At 49.1% G+C, this 18,708-nt stretch overlaps 1 protein-coding gene across 11 annotated transcripts in view; it reads left to right on the top strand.

Moving 5' to 3' along the window:
• Window positions 1-18,708, top strand: part of ELFN1 (extracellular leucine rich repeat and fibronectin type III domain containing 1) — a 237,791-nt gene that overhangs the window by 203,125 nt on the left and 15,958 nt on the right. Inside the window, exon 3 of one of the 11 annotated variants that reach the window (XR_012161103.1) lies at window positions 5,980-7,547. The exons of 9 other annotated variants lie outside the window; for them this stretch is intronic. The gene's annotated coding sequence lies outside the window, so the exon portion shown is untranslated. Of the gene's footprint in view, window positions 1-2,045; window positions 2,375-5,979; window positions 7,548-18,708 lie in introns of those variants that run through there. One more of the 11 variants, XM_073362012.1, reaches the window with a different exon arrangement.

The raw sequence follows: 18,708 nt of genomic DNA, 5'->3' as shown, positions 1-18,708 counted from the left end.
TTTTAATTTAAAAAATGCCTGGTGGAAGCGTAACAGGCTATTAAATGTTTGGATCCGTAATTAACATCAAACCCCTGACTTAAAATCTTTATGGATTGAGCGAGCTCCATTAGCTGCTACATGAATAATACCTCCATGCTGCTCAGAGTTCCACCAGGTTAATATCGGCTCGTTTCTGTTCAGAATGTTCTAGTTGCGGGAAGGCCCACTCCTCTCCCGCACCTCTTCCCCCAGGAGCTGAGCTCAGGATCTGGGCCATCTGCAAAACATTGACAAAAACAAAACCGTACCAAGCACACACAATTCTGCCCCTGGGGAGAGGACGAGAGAAAATGAAACGCATGTGACTCATGTCACTTAATGCAGGACTGGAAAGCACCCAGATGAGGGCTGGATAAGAACTGATACAGAATAGATAGTCTCCCCCCAAAACAAATCGCTACATGTAAATAAAGTAACCACTTTTCTCAGCCAGTGGTATGAATAGCAAGAAAAAAATAACCGTGCCACTCGCTATCTCTCGCAAGGATCGGAATAATGAAGGAGAAACTCCCATCAGCATGGAAGAGAGGCAACTGATACGGCCTTCTTTAAAACGAGGAGGAAGACAGTGAAACTTGTTTGGGAACTCACAGCACGTTTGTGGCTTGAGACCCCTCCCCCACCCCAAATAAAGGACAGAGAGAAAGCAATTTGTCTTTGGATCTATGCTGGTGTCAGGCGAGGGGAAGGCCTGCTACAGGCGGGAAAGGGCAGGCTGAGATTAAAAACAGAGCTGGAAGGGTTGAGGGGCTGCTGTTCACAGGTTCCAAGAACAGGTTTTGCATCATTCACATGGCACAGCATCACAGTAAAACCAGTCGCAGCTGCTCTTTGGCACATTTCGGTGTGTGTCAGAGGCTGTGTGACTCCACACATCTCACTTGTTGTCTGACTGGAGGACCCTGCCTGCAATCATCTCCAACTGCCTCCGCTTGACATGAGTCATTTATATTCTTCAGCCAAAATTTGGGGTGCCACAATTTTCGGATGCCCAACGTGACAGACCTTCGAGGGTCCTGGTTTTCGGAGGGCAGAGGCTCAGCCCTGGAGATCTGAATCCTCCCTGAGCTGTCAAACTTCACTTTGGGCACAAAGAAGGCTCCATCATCCCTGTCTATCCTGGGCCTCTCTTCGTATGTCCTCTGTGGTGTTCAGTCCCATGAGTTTTCCCTCTCTAAGCACTGGTCAATGGAGGAATTCTTTCATTCAGCCCCTCCGAGGTGTTCTTCCAGCTGCCTCTGGCATGCCTGCTATGGCAGATACTCTGGCTTCATTCTGAACACATGTCCCAGATATTTCCCTCTTCCCTTCTGGATAGCTTGGGGCCTTGTCTAAACTACAGAGTTTTGTCGACAAAAGTTATGTCAACACTTAAAGAGTGCTATAATAAAAATCCATATTGCATGTTCACACTCGCTCCCTCTGTCGGCAGAGCACGTCCACAGTTGGGGCACTATTATGACAGTGTGAGCATGGCACTGTGGGTACCTATCCCACAGTCCAGCTCGACACCTTCTGTCACTAGGTCTTGTGGGAAGGCAGAGCAGATTGCAGTGCATCTTGGAACTGGGCTTAATGTTCCATGATGCATTGTTTTCTGTCCCAGCATTCCATGGGCTTCCGGCTTTCTTTCACGTCATTTTCAACTGCCCTTGTTTCCTGTGCATCTTTGTGAGAAGGGTTAGATCCCGCACTGCTCTCCTATTCTCTGATAACTGTCATTAAGACATTGTGGATGGCAGTGCAATTCTTCAGTTAGGAACTTTGTGATTAAGATTCCCAGTTGCCTGACATGCTGTGTCATATGGATAGGGGCAACTTTAACTTGCTTTTGGCATTCACAGAACATCTGCAGACAGTGGGCCGTCACTTTGGGGCTTGGGAAACAAGCACTGAATGGTGGGATCGTATCGTCATGCAGGTCTGGGATGATGAGCTGTGGCTACAGAACTTTGGGATGCAGAAAGCCACCTTCCTGGAACCGTGTGCGGAGCTCACCCCAGCACTATGGCGCAAGGACACCAGCTGCCCAATCGGTAGAGAAGTGCGTGGCAATCGCTGTGTGGAAGCTGGTGACTCCAGACTGCCTCCAGTGGGTCACGTATCAATTTGGAGTCAGGAAGTTGACGGTTGGGGCTGCCTTAATGCAAGTGTGCAGGGCAATTAATTGCATCCTGCTCGAAGGACCATGGCTCTGGGAAATATGGATGAAATAGTGGACAGCTTTGCAGAAATGGGTTTCCCTAACTGTGGAGGGGCGATAGATGGCACACATATTCCAATTTTGGCACCAGACAACCTTATAACAGAGTACATCTCCATGGTGTTGCAGGTGCTTGTGGATCACCAGGGGTGTTTCACTGACATCAACACGGGGGTGGTCTGGGAAGGTGCATGTCGCACGCATCTTCAGGAACACTGGCCTGTATAGAAAGCTACAAGTGGGGACTTTCTTTCCAGATCAGAAGATTACAGTGGGGGATGTTGAAATGTCCATAGTGATCCTGGGAGACCCATGTACCCCTTACCAGCCATAGCACCTGAAACATGGACAACAGTAAGGAGTGGTTCAACAACAGGCTGAGTAGGTACCAGATGGCAGTGGAATGTGCCTTTGGCATATTAAAGGTGTGCTGGCAATGCCTTTAAGGCAGGTTAGACCCCAATGAGGATAATATTCCCCATGGCCATAGCTGCATGTTCTATGTTGCATAATCTTTGTGAAGCTAAGGGTGAAAGGTTTGCTCAGGGGTGGAGGGTTGAGGCAGAGCATTTGGCTCCTACAATGGGGGAAGGAACAAAGCAGCTCTGCCAAGAAACCTTCGGCAGAGGATTGCTGAGTATCTCCAGGAAACTTTCCTGGAGATCTCTCTGGAGGATTCCAGTGAGATCCCGGTGTGCATCAACACCTGTTCCGCCGTACTGCTTAGCTGCACAGGGAAATGTCCAGCACACAGAAACACAGCCAGCCATGTACATTTCTATACCTGAACCCTCCTCCGCACTACACAAACCACAGACACTTACCAGGTGTCTCCTCTCCTGCTTCTTGCTTGCCAGAGAGCAACTGCTGAGACTGGCTAAACGCCTCCAGAGTGCTGAACAGATCCTGGCTGCTTGCCCCACCAGGCAACCCTGCTGGGAGCTCCACATCGTCGTCTAACTCTACCTCTTCATCAATTACTTCATCTTCTGGGTTAGGTCCTCTTTCCGCTGCCTATAGGCCCGCTGAAGTATCCATGGGGCTCTTGGCGGTGGAGGTAGGGTCACCACCGAGGATAGCATCCAGCTGCTTATAGAACCGGCAGGTCTTAGGTGCAGAACCAGAGCAATGGTTTGCCTCCCTCACCTTATGGTACACCTGCCTCAGCTCCTTTATCTTCGCTCTGCACTGCAGCGTGTCTGGATCATAGCCCTTTTCACACAAGCCTCGAGAAATCTGCCCGTAGGTATCAAAATTCCTACAGCTCAAGAGTAGATGGGACCACACAGCCTCCTCTCCCCATATACTGAGCAGATCCAGCAGCTCCGCAGTGGTGCAAGCAGGAGAGCGTTTGCTGTGATAAGTTGCCATGGTCCCCTGGGAAGATGCAATGAGACCTCTCCATGCCAAGCCAACAAAAATGAAATTTCAAAAATTCCCGGAGCTTCTAAGGGGGAGGGGCAAATGGTTGTTTACCTGTCTGCAGCGCAGTGGAGTTCAAACTGCTGACCAGAGCGGTCCGGATGGGCATTGTGTTGCTTATTTGGAAAATTAATATTAGGAGAGTCTCTCTTGCATATGGATTGCTGTTTGTCAGTGCACTTGGAGTAGAAGAAAATAGGGAGGAGCCAGTACCGTGTGACCAACCAGCTCTCTGCAGCTCACCAGCAAGATCTCTGCTGGCTAGAGGTGATCCACGGGACCTCTGTCTTATTGCGAAACCTGGATGAAAGTTATCATCTGCAGAGCGAGAAAGTGTCTAGCAAAGTCCTAGTGATGTTATTTCAGCTCCCCTCTTTTCCCCCATCCATTCTGACATTAACCTTGCCCTAGAACAGGGTTTCTCAAACTGGGGTCCATGAGGATACTCCAGGAGGTCCATAAGTCATGTCCCGGGCAGCTAATCAACTCCTCCCCCTCCCTCCCAGTGCCTCCTGTATGCCACGGGGTATGCTCAGGGGAGGGGGTGGAATGAGGCGGGGAAGAGGAGGAGCAGGGGTGGGATCTTGGAGGAAGGGGTGGAGTGGGGGTCCTCAGGTTGCTAAAGTTTGAGAACTGTTGCCCTTGAAGAAAGGACCAAATTCTCCTGGTGAAAAGAGGGGAATGCAGCCTTTATGTTCATTTAGGCCTTGGCTGTCCCACCTGGCTCCATCTACGTTGGCAGGGATTTCATCTGGGTCAGCCAGACTCTCATCTATCCCCATAGCACAGACCAGGTCATTCTGGAGCCTTTTTGCACACCTGGCTGCATCTGAGACTTCAATGGGGGATCCAGACTCTGAGCTCTATACAGTGAGGAGCAAAAGACAGATCAATAAATAGAGTCTGATCTTGAGGGGGGCCGGATCCTGAGACGTACTGAGTTCTCCCAGGGGCCCGGTCTCATTGGGATTGAGCATGCTCAGCATTCAGCATAAGGCAATCAGCAATGAGCAGCATTGGGCTTCCAAACTGGAAGATGAAATTAAAAGCCCAGCCTAGACACTCCTGGAGGACCAAACAGTAAGGGCCTGATTAAAAACCCATGGAATCAATGGGAAGAGTCTTAGCAGCTTCAATAGACTTTAGATCAGGTACTAAATTCACAATGGGTAGAGGCCTCTGGAACGACAGACACTCCAGGGCAGAGCTATACCATGAATACAAACACTGAGGCTGGACATAGCAATGCCCAGAAGCTACGATACACTGTATAACACCACCATGGCGGTGAACCAATGCAGCAGGCAGCCCTGAAAAAGGAGGACTGAGGCAGGCTGTGCACCAAGGCCTAAGATAAACTTAGTCCAAATTCTGACCAGAAGTGTCTCTGTTCAGGTGGGGGGGGAACCGCACCTGTCCTGTAGCATCCTGGAGGGATAAATGATGATATTTTAATCAGCTGAGTTTTAGTAACCTCCCCCATCCCAGAGTTTTGCTGAGCAACGAAGCTGAAAATTAATTGCTTACAGGGTTTATTTAGGGAGGTTTGGCTCTTTTTCCCCCCAGCACAGATTTACTGAACTTTAAATCAACAGAGCGCGGCTTGCACAAACCAGAAAAGGCAGGGCACGCACTGGGAACTTCACCTCTCCTCTCTCCATCATGCTCTCTGTCCATCTCTCCATTCATTCCTCTGACTGCCCCTCTCCCATCCCATTGGGAGCAGCTGCCCTGATCTGGGACACCGTTAAGACTGCAAGGCCAGTGGTCAGTCTGATTTCAGCGTCTCGGTTTTAATCCATGCCCAGCAGTGGTGTACGCTCGCTCAGACACAGCTTCAATCGAGCGTGTTCTGCTGAGTCAGGTCCGTGTGGAACTTGGCCTTTACAGGAGACTGCAGCTCTCAGAAACAAAAGCCAAGATTTTATGGATAAATATAAAATGAATGAGGAGGCAGGTTTTAGAATAAAGAATTGCTTTGGAGTCCGGGAGTAGTATTAATTTATCTTGAGACTACAGCATCTCTTAATACCCACTAATGTAACTATGCACAATCCGCAGCCCAGCACCCCAATCCTGCCAAATGCAGGCACAGCCAAAGCCAGGCATGGTCAGTGGCACTGCACCCCGACCTTGCCAAATCCAGGGATGATAAGTGTTGAAACAGCCTATTTCTTTAGGCTCCCCAGAGACAATATCCATTAGAGCTAATCAGACGTTTCCCAGCGGCTCTAGTGCGCCCTCATATCTAGGGTTGGGCATCGGCATGCATTTCTATGTGAACAGAATGATGGCTGGTTATTTTTTTACAGTGCTTTCGTGCCCTGGGCGCTGTACAGCATAAACAGAAAGCCACGGCCCCTACCCAAAAGAGCGTACGTCGGAGCCGCGATGCAACAAACAGGATGGACAATGCAGAGGGAAGGTCGAAGCGCAGTAGGATGGGGCAGATACTTCAGCTAGGCAAGAGCACATTAGGGGCTTCAATTAAAAGGGCTGTTTATGGGAATTATTAGTATTGTCTCACTTCTAGTGAGCAACAGCACAGTAAGTGCTTTCAATGAATACACAAATACAGGCAAGAAACGTGGTCAGTTACATATCATGGATGTGCAGTACCTGGGCCTGAGCCTCCCTTACGTAGTCCCAGACAGAGGTAAGTCCATTTACCAACAGCAGATGGGCATGGCCAGTGCTTAATTTATAATGAAAGAGGTGCCAGGGCTCAAATAATTTTTTTTACTTTCATAATTGACACGGCAAGCCCAGAGGTGCTGGGGCTATGAACTGCCGAGCCTAGAGGTGCCGGGTCTTGGCTCTGGCAAGGCCTGGCAGAAATTAAGCACTAGGCGTGGCCCATTCCAGCAGCCTTCTAGCATGACGAACATAGCTCAGGTCTCTGTGGAGAATTCGTCATAAAGCCAGCATCAGAGCCAGCTACGTCATTATCAGTTTTGTGGGTAATTGTTAGATTTTCAGTAATTCACTCAGCTGGATGTTACATAAAGAGGGTTTCCATGTTGCTATTTTTCCCACCACCAAGACTGCACTCATATTGTCCCTGATTCAGCAAAGCACTTAAGCATGTGAATTGGGGCCATTTTCACATCATACATGTTCTATATATTGAAGAACCACGGTTTGGTTAGTCCCTGCTGTGGTGTCCACGCCTCTCAGAAGTGATCCTGCTCTGAGTGAAGTCAATGAGTAACACCCATTGTTCATGTTCTCTGGGTATATAAATCTCCCCACTGTATTTTCCACTGAATGCATCCGATGAAGTGAGCTGTAGCTCACGAAAGCTTATGCTCAAATAAAGTTGTTAGTCTCTAAGGTGCCACAAGTACTCCTTTTCTTTTTGCGGATACAGACTAACACGGCTGCTACTCTGAAACCTGAGTATTTTGTTACTGAGCTCAGTGGGTTCAGGATTGGGCCGAGGGATTCTCCCCTTTTTACAGGCTAAGCGCTCTCCTATTTCGGAGCTCTAATTGAATTGTATATTTTGAAAATAAAAACTTCCCCTCTGGTTCTATTGGGTAGGAAGCAGCTCCAGCACCTCAGTGTTCAGGAAAGGGGGAGGAAGGTGAAGGAAGAAAGAAAGAGGAAAATTATAAAAAAGGGCAAAACAAGGCTTCTGAGTGGGACACTGAGTGCAGAGCAGGAAATCTAATGTTAATAAACAGTGTGAAAAGTTAAGCCACCACCCAGCACCAGCGCATCCTTGATATTATTGTACATAAGAACGGCCATGCTGGATCAGACCAAAGGTCCATCTAGCCCTGCATCCTATCTTCTGACAGTGGCCAGATGCTGCAGAGGGAATGAACAGAACAGGACAATTTTGAGTGATCCATCCTTTGTCATCCAGTCCCAGCTTCTGGCATTTGGAGATTTAGGGATGTCCAGGGCATGGGGTTGCGGTCCTGACCATCTTGGCTAATTGCCATTGATGGCCCTGTCTTCCATGAACAGATCTAGTTCTTTTTTCAATCCAGTTTTACTTTTGGCCTTCACAACCAGGGCCAGCTCCAGGCACCAGAGAAGGAAGCAGGTGCCTGGGGCAGCCAATAGAAAGGGGCAGCACTCCTTGCGTTATCGGGGCGGCACGTCCGGGTCTTCAGCAGCAAGCCCTCCCTTCCTTTTCAGCGGCACTTCGGCGGCAGCTCAATCGGGTGTTTCTTTTTTTTTTCTTTTTTCTTTGCCGCTTGGGGCAGGAAAATAGCTGGAGCCGGCCCTGTTCACAACACCCCCTGGGAACTGGTCCCACAGTTGGCTGTGCGTTGTGTGAAGGAGTGCTTTCTTGGGTTTGTTTCAAACGTGCTGCCTGCTAACTTCATGGGGCGACCTCTGGTTTTTGTGTTATGGGCAGGGATAAATAACATTTTCCCATTCACTGTCACCACACCATTCGTGATTTTATAGACCTCTGTCGTATCCCCGCTTCGTTGTCTTGTCTAACCTGAACAGCCTCAGCCTTTCTATTCTCTCCTCATACAGAAGCTGTTCCATACCTCAAACCCCCTAATTATATTGCAGTAGAGCCTAAAAACCACAATCGGGATCGAGGCTCCACTGTGCAAGGTGCTGATCATACATGTGATACGAGCCAGTCCCTGGTCCAAAGAGCTGACAAAGGAAGTGTTGTTATAATCCCCCTTTTAGAGATGGGGGAGGGAGGCACAAAGAGATTAAGTGACTTGACAAGAGTCACATAAGGATCCTGAAGCATAGGTGGGATTGAACCTACGTCCCTAGAGTCCTAGTTTAATGCCTTTGCCACAAAATCTGTCTAATCTTTCCTAATAATCTGGCAGGATCTTTACCCCAGCCCCCCAAAATTAAAGTGACTTTTCGAATTGTATCTGGCCAGATCTCTTTCTCTTGCCTCCCTTCCCTCCAAGCGAAGACTTGGTTTACTTCAAGCCATTTGTGTCCAGTATCACAAGCAAACTGGCACGGGTGAATGCTTCTTTGTTGAAATAACTTTCCATTGCTTCATCCAGCAAGAAAGAACCCTCTTGTATGCAATAAGTAAGAGACCGTCTAAATCACTAGCAGTAAACATGATCTATCTTTAAAATATAGTCACGTTAACAGTTATTGATCTATAACTTTTAACCAATTTCTTTTTGACAGTGTTGGATTGAGTCCTAATTTTAGCTTTTTATGCTCAGTGCTTGGCAAACTCTATCCCATCAGTAAGAAAACAGACCCTGTGGGCCAATCTGCGCCTTCCACTCGAGCTGAATGATAGAGGAGTGAAACAATATTTTTAGACAGATCAGTTCCTAACTCAGGGTAGCGGTGGCCATTATGCAAATCAAGCCATAAGAAGTTTAAAAGTCTGGAACCATCATATTTCTTTATTTCATTAACATCAGTGCAAGTGGGAGAGTTAATATGAACCCATTCCGGTGCTTATATGAACAGTCCCTCTATCATTTAACAAGATTGGTGATTTCCCCTAACGAGTGCTCACAACAGCTGTTTTGGGGGCACCTGGGGCTTTTTATGCTGCATGAAGCGGATAGGGAAGGGGAGGGAGGATGAGTGACAAACATCTCTGAACAGGTGAGTCTGCAGGAATCCTCAGTCCAAGCCAACAGAGGGCTGGGAAGGGCCTCGTCTTGGCAGCAGGCGTTGATCCAGAGCACCAGGGTGTGGGAGGTGGATCCATCACACGGGCCCAGTCTCCCAGCACCTTCCTGAGCTGTTTTACTGACACCATCTCCCCACACACACAGCAGCTGCACAAACACACGTATGTATTTGTACCTTCCCTTACACTACCGGTTCTACACAGGACAAACAGGTCAGGTACCCCCACAGGAATACACCAACCCACAAAAACCCAGAGACTTACAGACCAATGCCTCCACACAACAGCACTTGCACAGGTGTGTGCATATACACACACAAACAAATCCTCACCCCTACAGCATGGACATATACTCCTAACCACACATACCAGTGCTTACTCAGAGGCGTGCTCACACACACACGTAATAGAATAGACTTATATGTGCCATGCTTTGCAATTCTGCAGCACGTTTCCTCTGAAGGTCTCAAAGAATCATACAAACATCAGCTTCACAACACTCCTGAAAGTATCTCTATTTTACATGTGGGGAAACTGAGGCATGCAGCTGTTATGTGGTAGCATAGAAGTGTAGGACTGGAAGGGACCTCGGTAGGTCATCTAGTCCAGTCCCCAGCACTCAAGACAGGATTATATAATAACTAGACCATTCCTGAGAAGTGTTTGTTTAACCTGTTCTTAAAAACCTGCAGTGATGGAGATTCCACAACCTCCCTCAGCAATTTGATCCAGTGCTTAAAAAACCTGACAGGAAGTTTTTCCTAATGTCCAACCTAAACCTCCCTTGCTGCAATTTTAGCCCATTGCTTCTTGTCCTATCCTCAGCGGTTAAAGAGAAGGCCACATGGCAGGTCAATGGGAGAGTCAGAAATAGAATGCAGGAGTCCTGAATGCCAGCTCCGCTGCACTAAGATCTTGGACAGCGGTTCTCAACCAGGGGTCTGTGGCCTCCTGGGGAACTGCGAGACCTTTCAGGGGGGCCATGGAGTCCCACAGCTGAAACCCAGTGTCCCGAGCCCCAGCACTGAAACCGGGAGCAGCGTGGGGCTCAAGCCAGCAGTCCCCCCTCCCACCCCAGCTGGGAGCAGCGGGGGGGGGAGCGGGGGGCTGAAGCCGGTGGCTGCCCCAGCCAGGAGCGGCGCACACCCCGCCCCCGCTGGGAGCAACGTGGGGAAACCGGCACCACCTTCCGCCACCCCCTGACCAGCCAGGAGTGGCCCAGGGCTCATGCCAGCACCCCCCGCCCCAAGCCAGGAGAAGTGGGGGGCTGAAGCTGGGAGCCACACTGGGAGCCCCCCAACCCGTGTACAGCCCCTAGCTACTCCCTGCCTGCACCCTGAGCTACCCCCATGCCCGCACACAGCCCCTAGCTACCCCTTCCCTGCACTCTGAGTGTTTTCAAACTTTTTGAACTGAGTCCCCCTTTGAGTTATATTTTTGATTGTGTCCCCCCACACCTCAGACAGGCTGGGTGGTCTCCTGAGTGAGTCAGGGGGTAGAGGTGGCGCTCCCTCCCTGCACCCCGCTGTGCGGACCTGGTTCGAGCCCCGCCAGCACTTGCCCCCCCCCCATAGAGGTAAAACTATGCCCAAGGTGTCCCCCCGCCAGAGCCCTGAGTTCCCCCCACCACTGCTGAGCCCTGGCATTTTTATAGCATGCGGAGGGGGGCCTCAGCAAGAGAAAGATTGAGAACCCCTGATCTAGGAAACTCAGTCTCTTGAAATATGAAAGTAACCAATAACCAGTGTGCTCGGGGGAGAATACTGACTGACACTTTACCAACACACTGCCACTTCCTCCCTTAGACACACCAACATACCATGCAATATTCACAAGCAAAGAACAAACCACATGTACACACTCATACATACATGTATATTTACGTAGACTACTGCAGCATTCTACGGTAATGAGCCACCATGCTCTAGTAACTGTTATGAACAGTAATGTGCAAGAGCATTACTGAAGAATAGTGTACCTTTTAGTGTACAAACTTTTAATTGATTTTAAAATACATAATCCATCACAATTAAGAAAGGGATCAGGAAGATGCTATCATGCATAAGCACCTAAAGATAGCATTTAAAACACAATTAACAACTCGGTTAAATAATAATAGGAACAGAAACGTGATTAATTATTGAATCATATACACAAAGAAATAACAATGCAACAATATCTGAGTGCTAGAGGCCACACATAGCAATATTGTTTCACCACCAACCACAAGCAATAGCTCCGATAGCGGACACTATATGTCTCAGGTTAGAAGTATCTTTCCAATTTAAAGGAAAGAATTCCTTTGAATTTTCATAGCACCTCTTAAAGAAGTGTCATCATCAGGCCCATTTTACAGATGAAGCAACTGAGGGCACGTCTACACTGAGTTTTCAAACCTGGCAGCAGCGAGTCTCAGAGCCTGGGTCTACGGTGCAAAAAACAGCTGTGCAGAGATGGGGCTCAGGCTTCGTTTCCAAAGAAAGACCCCCTCCTCCCTCTCACTCACGTTCCTTCTCAGGCCAGGGCGGGTGGTGGAATTCAGACCCCAAGCCTGAACGTCTACACAGCCCTTTTTAGCGCCAAAGCCCAAGCCCTTCAAGCCTGAGTCTGTAGCCACAGCCTCTGAGCCTCTCAGCGCAGGTTTTCAAACACAGTGTAGAGATACCTTCAGGCACTAAGAAGTTTAGTGATTTGCCCAAGATCACAAAGGAAATCAGTGATCGAGCCGGGAGTAAAACCGAGATCTCCTGACTCCCAATGCCATGTGTTAGCCACAAGACCATCCTGCCTACCACCTCAATCAGGGAAGACTGTCACTACTTTGTTGAGATGGGAGAAGGATTGTAGCAGGCTGCCAAAATTCTGATTTCAGAGCTACCCCAGGCATGCAGCCTGCCCATCCACAGCGCTTTGGAGAGACCATATACCAGCTAATGCCCCCGGCACTAATGCAACTGGCAGCTGACTTGCAGGCATGGCTTTAATTTATAGGATATTGGTTTAAATTAAGACAACCTTGCAACGCCTATTAAAACCAACTCCTCTTGTCGGGGATCAGCACTCACCCTAGCAGCCAAATAGCTGAGCCAGAAATCATCCATTGTTTCTTCATGTCGGAACAACTTGTGACATGTGTACCCACAGGAAAAGTTCCATTAAAAGCTCTAAGCACAACCAGCCCATACAGAACAGCACCAGGCTGGTGGGGAGGGGGTGGGAGGCATAGCCTTACCATAAAACCATTTGCAGGCGCTGCGTAAGAAATGGCACAGCCCAGTGCATGAATTAAATCCAATTCAATTCACATTGCTCGGGGGTGGGAGGAGGTTTAGCCTGGCTGGTGAGCAGAAAAGAGGAGAGATGTTACAGCTGCTTAAAACAACCCCTGCTAGCTGAGTGGTGGCCACGGTGAGCCAAGATTCTCTGCAAGGGGAACAGGTGAGGTTTCCATTTAGGCAGCTCTAGGCCCCCTGAGAAGGAGCGTGAGTGAGAAGGGTGGGAGGGAGGGGGGTTCGTTCTTTGGAAACTGCGCCAGCCGCTCTCTGTTGTTTGGCACAGGTGACGGGCAGGAGTGGGCACAGAAATGTTCTTCCTAAACCGGCTTTAATCTCAGGCCTACACACGAAGACAAACACGGGTGCATGGTGACCTGAACATTGATGCCCTCCCACATGAACACATGCAGAGTCTCACACAGCCCTGTAGGCATACATAAATATGCAGGCACACCTACACAAATGGCCGGGCATGAACACACGTACACGGCTGCTCTCACACATATGAACCCAGACCCATTCTCATGCATACAAACAACCATGAACAGATGTACACCCACAAACACATGCACGTGGATGTATACACACGGAGATGGACTCAGACACACAACCAGCATGAAGACCTGCACACACATATGCAACCAGGTGCACACACAAAGAATGCATACACACAAACACACAAAGTGTGGTTTTTACAAAGTGGCGGTCATTTTTTCTCTTCACAATGATGAACGGACAACAAACGCCTCACACACAGTGAGCATCAACCCCCCGTCTCTCTCAGGAGATGGAAGGCTCAGAACGGTGTGCAGTCCAGGCAGCAAGGGGTGCTGCACGAAAGCGCTCCCCTCCTGTTCAGAACTCCCACGCTCAATGTTCTCTGGAATGTTTGGGTGGTTTGCAGCTCCAATGTGCAAACGCAGACATTTATTTCCGCTTAATTAGGAAAAAACAGCACCTGGGATCCAGTTTCTAGCTCCAGCTCAAAGTCAGAACCGGATGAGGGAGCAGGAAGTGAAAGTGTGTGAGGGAGATGAGGGAAGAGTGACTGCGCTACTGATGGGAAGAAGAAAGGAGTGAGAGGAGAGAGCGCTGGCGAATGAGAGAGTTAACAGAGAGCAGAAACCAGGAGGGAATGCTGCCACAGAAGTGAGATGCATGGTGAAAAGGAGGGAGACAAAGGAATCGAGTGGAACGCAACAGCAAATGAAATCAAACGGAAGGGAAAGGCGATAGGAAAGAGGTTGGGCAAGAGAGATCTGAACCGATGGGAAGCTGGATTCAGCAAGTCAGATCATGAAAGTGGAGGAGGAGGAAAAAAGAGAGCAGAGATTCCGACTAAGGAAGCCAAGCCACGCAGAGATGGATAGGATGGGAGCTGGGAGCCTGTACAGAGCAGGGTTAGAAAGAGGACATGCGCTTCTTTCCTGAGTGCAGCTTCAACTCCTGTCTAATAGAAAGGTCACTGCAACATAGATTTGATTAGCAGAGATGCGTAAATCATGGCCAACTCCTCCATCTTCATGAAAAGGCCCTGGCTGGCACCATGTGCTGATTGTGTGGAGGCCCATGGGCAATGAACTCACAGCTGTGCTTCATTCATCCTGGAAGGCAGGTGTCCCTCTTGCCAAAAAACTCCATCAGATTGGCCCCTGTGCTGGCAGACTCAGCAGAGAGGCCCACGACTGTGTAGACAACTCTCTCCCCTCCCACATCTAGAGGGGCCTCTCCAGGTCTGGAGGGTGGCAGAGAGCTGGGTGAATAACAGGGTTTTTTTCAGTTCATTGGCAATTTCAAAAAGTCAGGAATATGTATCATTCGGGGCCAGCTCCAGCACGAGAATTTTTGAAATTTTCAGTGAATCCAAAAGTTCAGAACATTGTTTTGGGTCGAACAAAACGTTTCGTTTGAACTGAGAGCAAAAACATTTCATTTCGCTTTTGACCACTTCAAAATATTTTTTGATTTTTAAAAATCAAACGAAAGAAAAGCTTGAAACCAAAAGTAGTTTCAAACCAAAAAAAGTCAAAAAAGTTTCCTTTCAAAAGTGTCGCAAGGAAACACTTGGATTTTTTTTTTTTAAACAATTTGCTGTCTGGGAAGGCAAAACCCACACACAGTCACAAACAGGTCTGATGTTACACAACCTGCATTCTTTGCCAAAAAAGAAGGTTTGGCCAAAAAATGTCTCCCAGCTGTAGCGTGGGGCAGTGTGAGGAGCCCTTTACTCCCATGAACCTGTCTGTACAAGCCTTCCACCTCCAGCACGGTCCGTGAGACACCTTCAGCACCGCAGCACCATCCCTGTTATATTTTCAGTTGTCCCAGGATGCCCTCTGTGTCTTTGTGGCCCCACCTCTCCTCTGAGGCCTATGGGTGGAGCCACAAAAGGGAGCCACCCACTTCTTGGAAGTCAAGGAGGCCGACACCTTCCACCAGCCCCAAGGACGTTCCCTGTGCATGTCTCCAAGCTCTCGGTGCTGGGTTTGATAGTGCTGTGCCCTCTAACTCTGAGCCTGTGTGCAACCTTCCTTCCTGAGGAGGATAAGGCTGCATTGCACCAGATGAATTTTATCCTTCCCTTTAATATCTTTCCTTTATTGTTTCGTGCATTGGCCCCGGGATGTTTTATCGCACCGAAGCACATAATACAAATGAAAAACAAAAGGGGAAAGTTTGAATCATTTTTAATATATTCATCCCAGTGCAGAGGAACGATGAGCCGTCTGATTAAATCTGCATGCTGGAGTTTATTAAACTGCCATGGCCTCTCTCCTGCTCTCTCTTTTAAGCAGGGACAGTCTCATTAAAATGAAGATGCTCTTCCCCCACCCCCGTTACTAGTACCTGCTTCAGGCCAGCTCCAGGCTGCTGCTGCCTTGCAGCCATTATTGAGAGGCAGAGAGCTTATGAATGAGCCTGCTCAGTTGTGTTTTTCCCAGCAGCTCGAGTACAGAGGTGATTGACACCAAGGTGGACATTGCTGCCATGCCCCCAAAGGGCTGGGAGGCCCAGGAAGTCACCTGCCAGCACCTGATTAGGATTCAGAGAGAATGATTGAGACAGCGCCAGGAGAGGCGCTCATGATAGATGAGAGGAGGCAGGGAGCAGGGAAGGAGCATGGGCTAGTGGTTGGAGCAGGAGACTAGCATTCAGCAGCCAAGGCTCTGTTCCTGATGCTGCCCATCACTCACTCTGTTGTTTAACCTCTTTGTGCCTCAGTTGTCCCATCTGTAAAATGGAAGTGTTGATAGTTCTCTCTCCTCGAGGGTGTTGATTAATGCTGGGTGGAAAACAGTCTCCCCATCCTGCAAAGCTTATTGAGCTGTCAGAAAAATTCCCATTCCACTGGGACAAAACCAAGGCCTTTTGAAGTTCTCAGTGGCGAGGACTCTAACCCAGGGTGTGAGAGACCAAGGTTCGAGGTCCTGCTTTGAATCAGGCAGAGCAAGGAACCATCTGGGTCTTCCACATCCCAGGTGAGTGCCCAAACCACCACGCTAATGGCTATTCTGGGAGGGGGGTGTCTCTCTCTCTCTCTTGCTCAGCAGTTCCATCCTGGAACTGCGACACCTTTTCCTATGACAGCATCACAAAAGTGTCGCTGTCGACAAATCAGCATTTTCCAATGAAAACATATTTTGTCCGAAAATTCCTGCCCTGCTTTGGGCTATTGTTGTGTCCTAAGGAAATCAGAACAAAATAATGTAAGTAGCACTGAGCCAATGGGCAGGCCCCTGCATGTAGGGTCAGACGTTGCTGTTGCTCTGAAATCCCTGTCTTTATCTGGAATCTCTCTCCTCCCTCTCCAATTACTGAAGTTCACACCCAGATGGTCCTCTCTCCCAATACACAGGTTTTTCCTGACACTCACCCCATAATGCCACCGTGGCTTGCCCAGCCAGGGGTCTCTCAAAGGCAAAGTGAGGTACTACTGTGATTGGGCTCTCGGTCCCAGCAGACCCAGGGAGTGAGGGAAGCAGGCTCTGATGGCATATGGCAGACCAGAGATTCTGCCAGCTGACTGCCAACTCTGGTTCCTCTGCTGCCCTCTGCCAGGGGTGACTCCTGCGCGTTCTACAAGAACAGGCCCCGTGGGCTGCACCAGCCAGAGTTACTATCCGCTGAGGGAGCGGTTCACAACGCAGGTTATTCATACACGTAGCAGTTCCAAAAGGCCAGTAAAGCTGCTGCTCCTCTTCCCCCTCCGCAAGCCTTCAGAGGCAGCTAAGTCTGTCACACACAAGCGATAACAGTGTTAGGCCACATAATCCCTCCTTTACTTGACTTTGGGTTATTCTGAGCAGGAGCTTAAAAGAGATTATCTGCATCACCTGAGATGCTGCACTTTCTATCTCGGCCCCCCTGTCATCAGTTCCTGAGGGCCTGGCTCATTAGCGCATGGAAACCTCCTCACCCCCTCCCTCTGCCACTCCTAAGGCCAGCTGATAGCCTAGTATAGTCCTGCACCTGACTGTCTGACACTAGTACCGGTCAGCTAGTGAAAAGACTTAGGCCAGGCTCCTCGTCATACTGCCTCCAATACATAACATGGCCCTTGGCATCTGGCCACTACCCAGCACTTTATGCCGGGCTTGTCGGGAAGCCGGGCTTGTGCAATGGCTCTGAGAGGGGGGATGGGACACGAGGGAGAACCCAGCTGTCGCATCTTGGCTTTAATCGGGATTATCTCTCTTCAGCAACTCTCAGGAAAGAGCCAACGGCAGCAGAGGGACTGGAGCAGAAGTCTCCATTCTTAGGACTCTAAGGATCCATCCCTCCCCCCACCCCCGTCAGTGGAGGGCTGGATTAAAACGTCTGAAGGGCCAGAGGTGGCCCCCGGGCCATAGTTTGCCCACCTCTGAGCTACAGCAATGTTTTCAAATGGGACAAGACCACACTCTCTGCCCATCAGGGACAATCCTACCTGACAACACCAAAACTGAGAGCAGAACTACTGGTTCAATGTATTGGTAGTGAGCATTTACCCCACTCTGATGAGACTGTTCTCAGGTCACTAAAGCGCCAGTTCAGGAAAACACTTAAGTACGTGCTTAACTTTAAGCACACTCTGAAGTCCCAATGACCTCAATGTGCTTTTCTGAATCAGGGCCTAAACCAGCAGATCGAGTGACAGGGAGCTCGTGACAGGGAGCTCAGAATTCAATTCTCCTTCCCCTTCAAAGGTGAGAAAGAGATTAAGACTCAAGTGTGAGCATCAATCAGGCAGTGGTAACTTTCCCATAAAGCAAACACCCACGTGGCATGCCCATATAGACACACGTGGCATGCACATATGCACCCAGCCTGCATGCCCATACCCACGGCAAGCACACACCTTCACAGGCTGCTGTTCTCGTTTCAAACACCACTCGACTAGAATCCATCTGCCATCCTGGAAATTAATAGCAATCATTAAACAAAAAGAGCTGGTGAACGGAAGCCCGAGGTGAAAAGCAGCTCTTTCTGCCAGAAAAAAAATTAAAACTATTTAGACATACAGCAAGTCATTTATTACTATGGAGTCCTCCCTCCACCTGGGGTTGAAATCTCATTACAATTTGTCCAAAACAGATGTTACCCTTTGAGCAGTAGATTATTAACAATAAACTCCATTCCTCCAGAGAGGGTGGGTGTTCTGGGTTAGCTTGGTTTTTTCATCTTGGGTAACCTCCATCTGAAATGCTTATGAAAATGATAGGCATACTGGCATATCCCAGTGGCTTGTCCTTTAGCTTTCCACGTCCTTTGGACGTTATTGAGTTATCCAGCAGGGTTACAAAGAGGCCTGTCGTGTGATTCTCACTCTCTAGCTATTATGCATCTTTTGGTAGTACAGTAAAGGCCCCAACCAAGACCGAGGTTTCGGTGTCCTAGGCACAGTACATACACACAGTAGGAGCCAGTCCGTGCCGCCCAAGAGATTGCAGACTAAAGAGAGAGGGCAGACGAGGGGAACCACAGTACAGTGAGGGGAAGTGACTTGTGTAAGATCATATGGTGGAGGCAGGAATAGTGTGCAAGGCAACTGACTCCCAGTCCATACTGACTCCCTGTAGCAGCATGCCCACCTCTGGTTGAGGGAGCGTGAGCATTTCCTATGCAACCTCATTTTTCAGAGCTTTACCTCACCTCAGACCAGTGGGCCCCCAGGCTGGAATCTG

This window comes from Lepidochelys kempii, chromosome 10, assembly GCF_965140265.1.
Source record: "Lepidochelys kempii isolate rLepKem1 chromosome 10, rLepKem1.hap2, whole genome shotgun sequence".
Lineage (NCBI taxonomy): Eukaryota > Metazoa > Chordata > Testudines > Cheloniidae > Lepidochelys > Lepidochelys kempii.
Note: the sequence above shows the minus strand (reverse complement) of the source record. Positions and strands in the feature narration are given on the sequence as shown.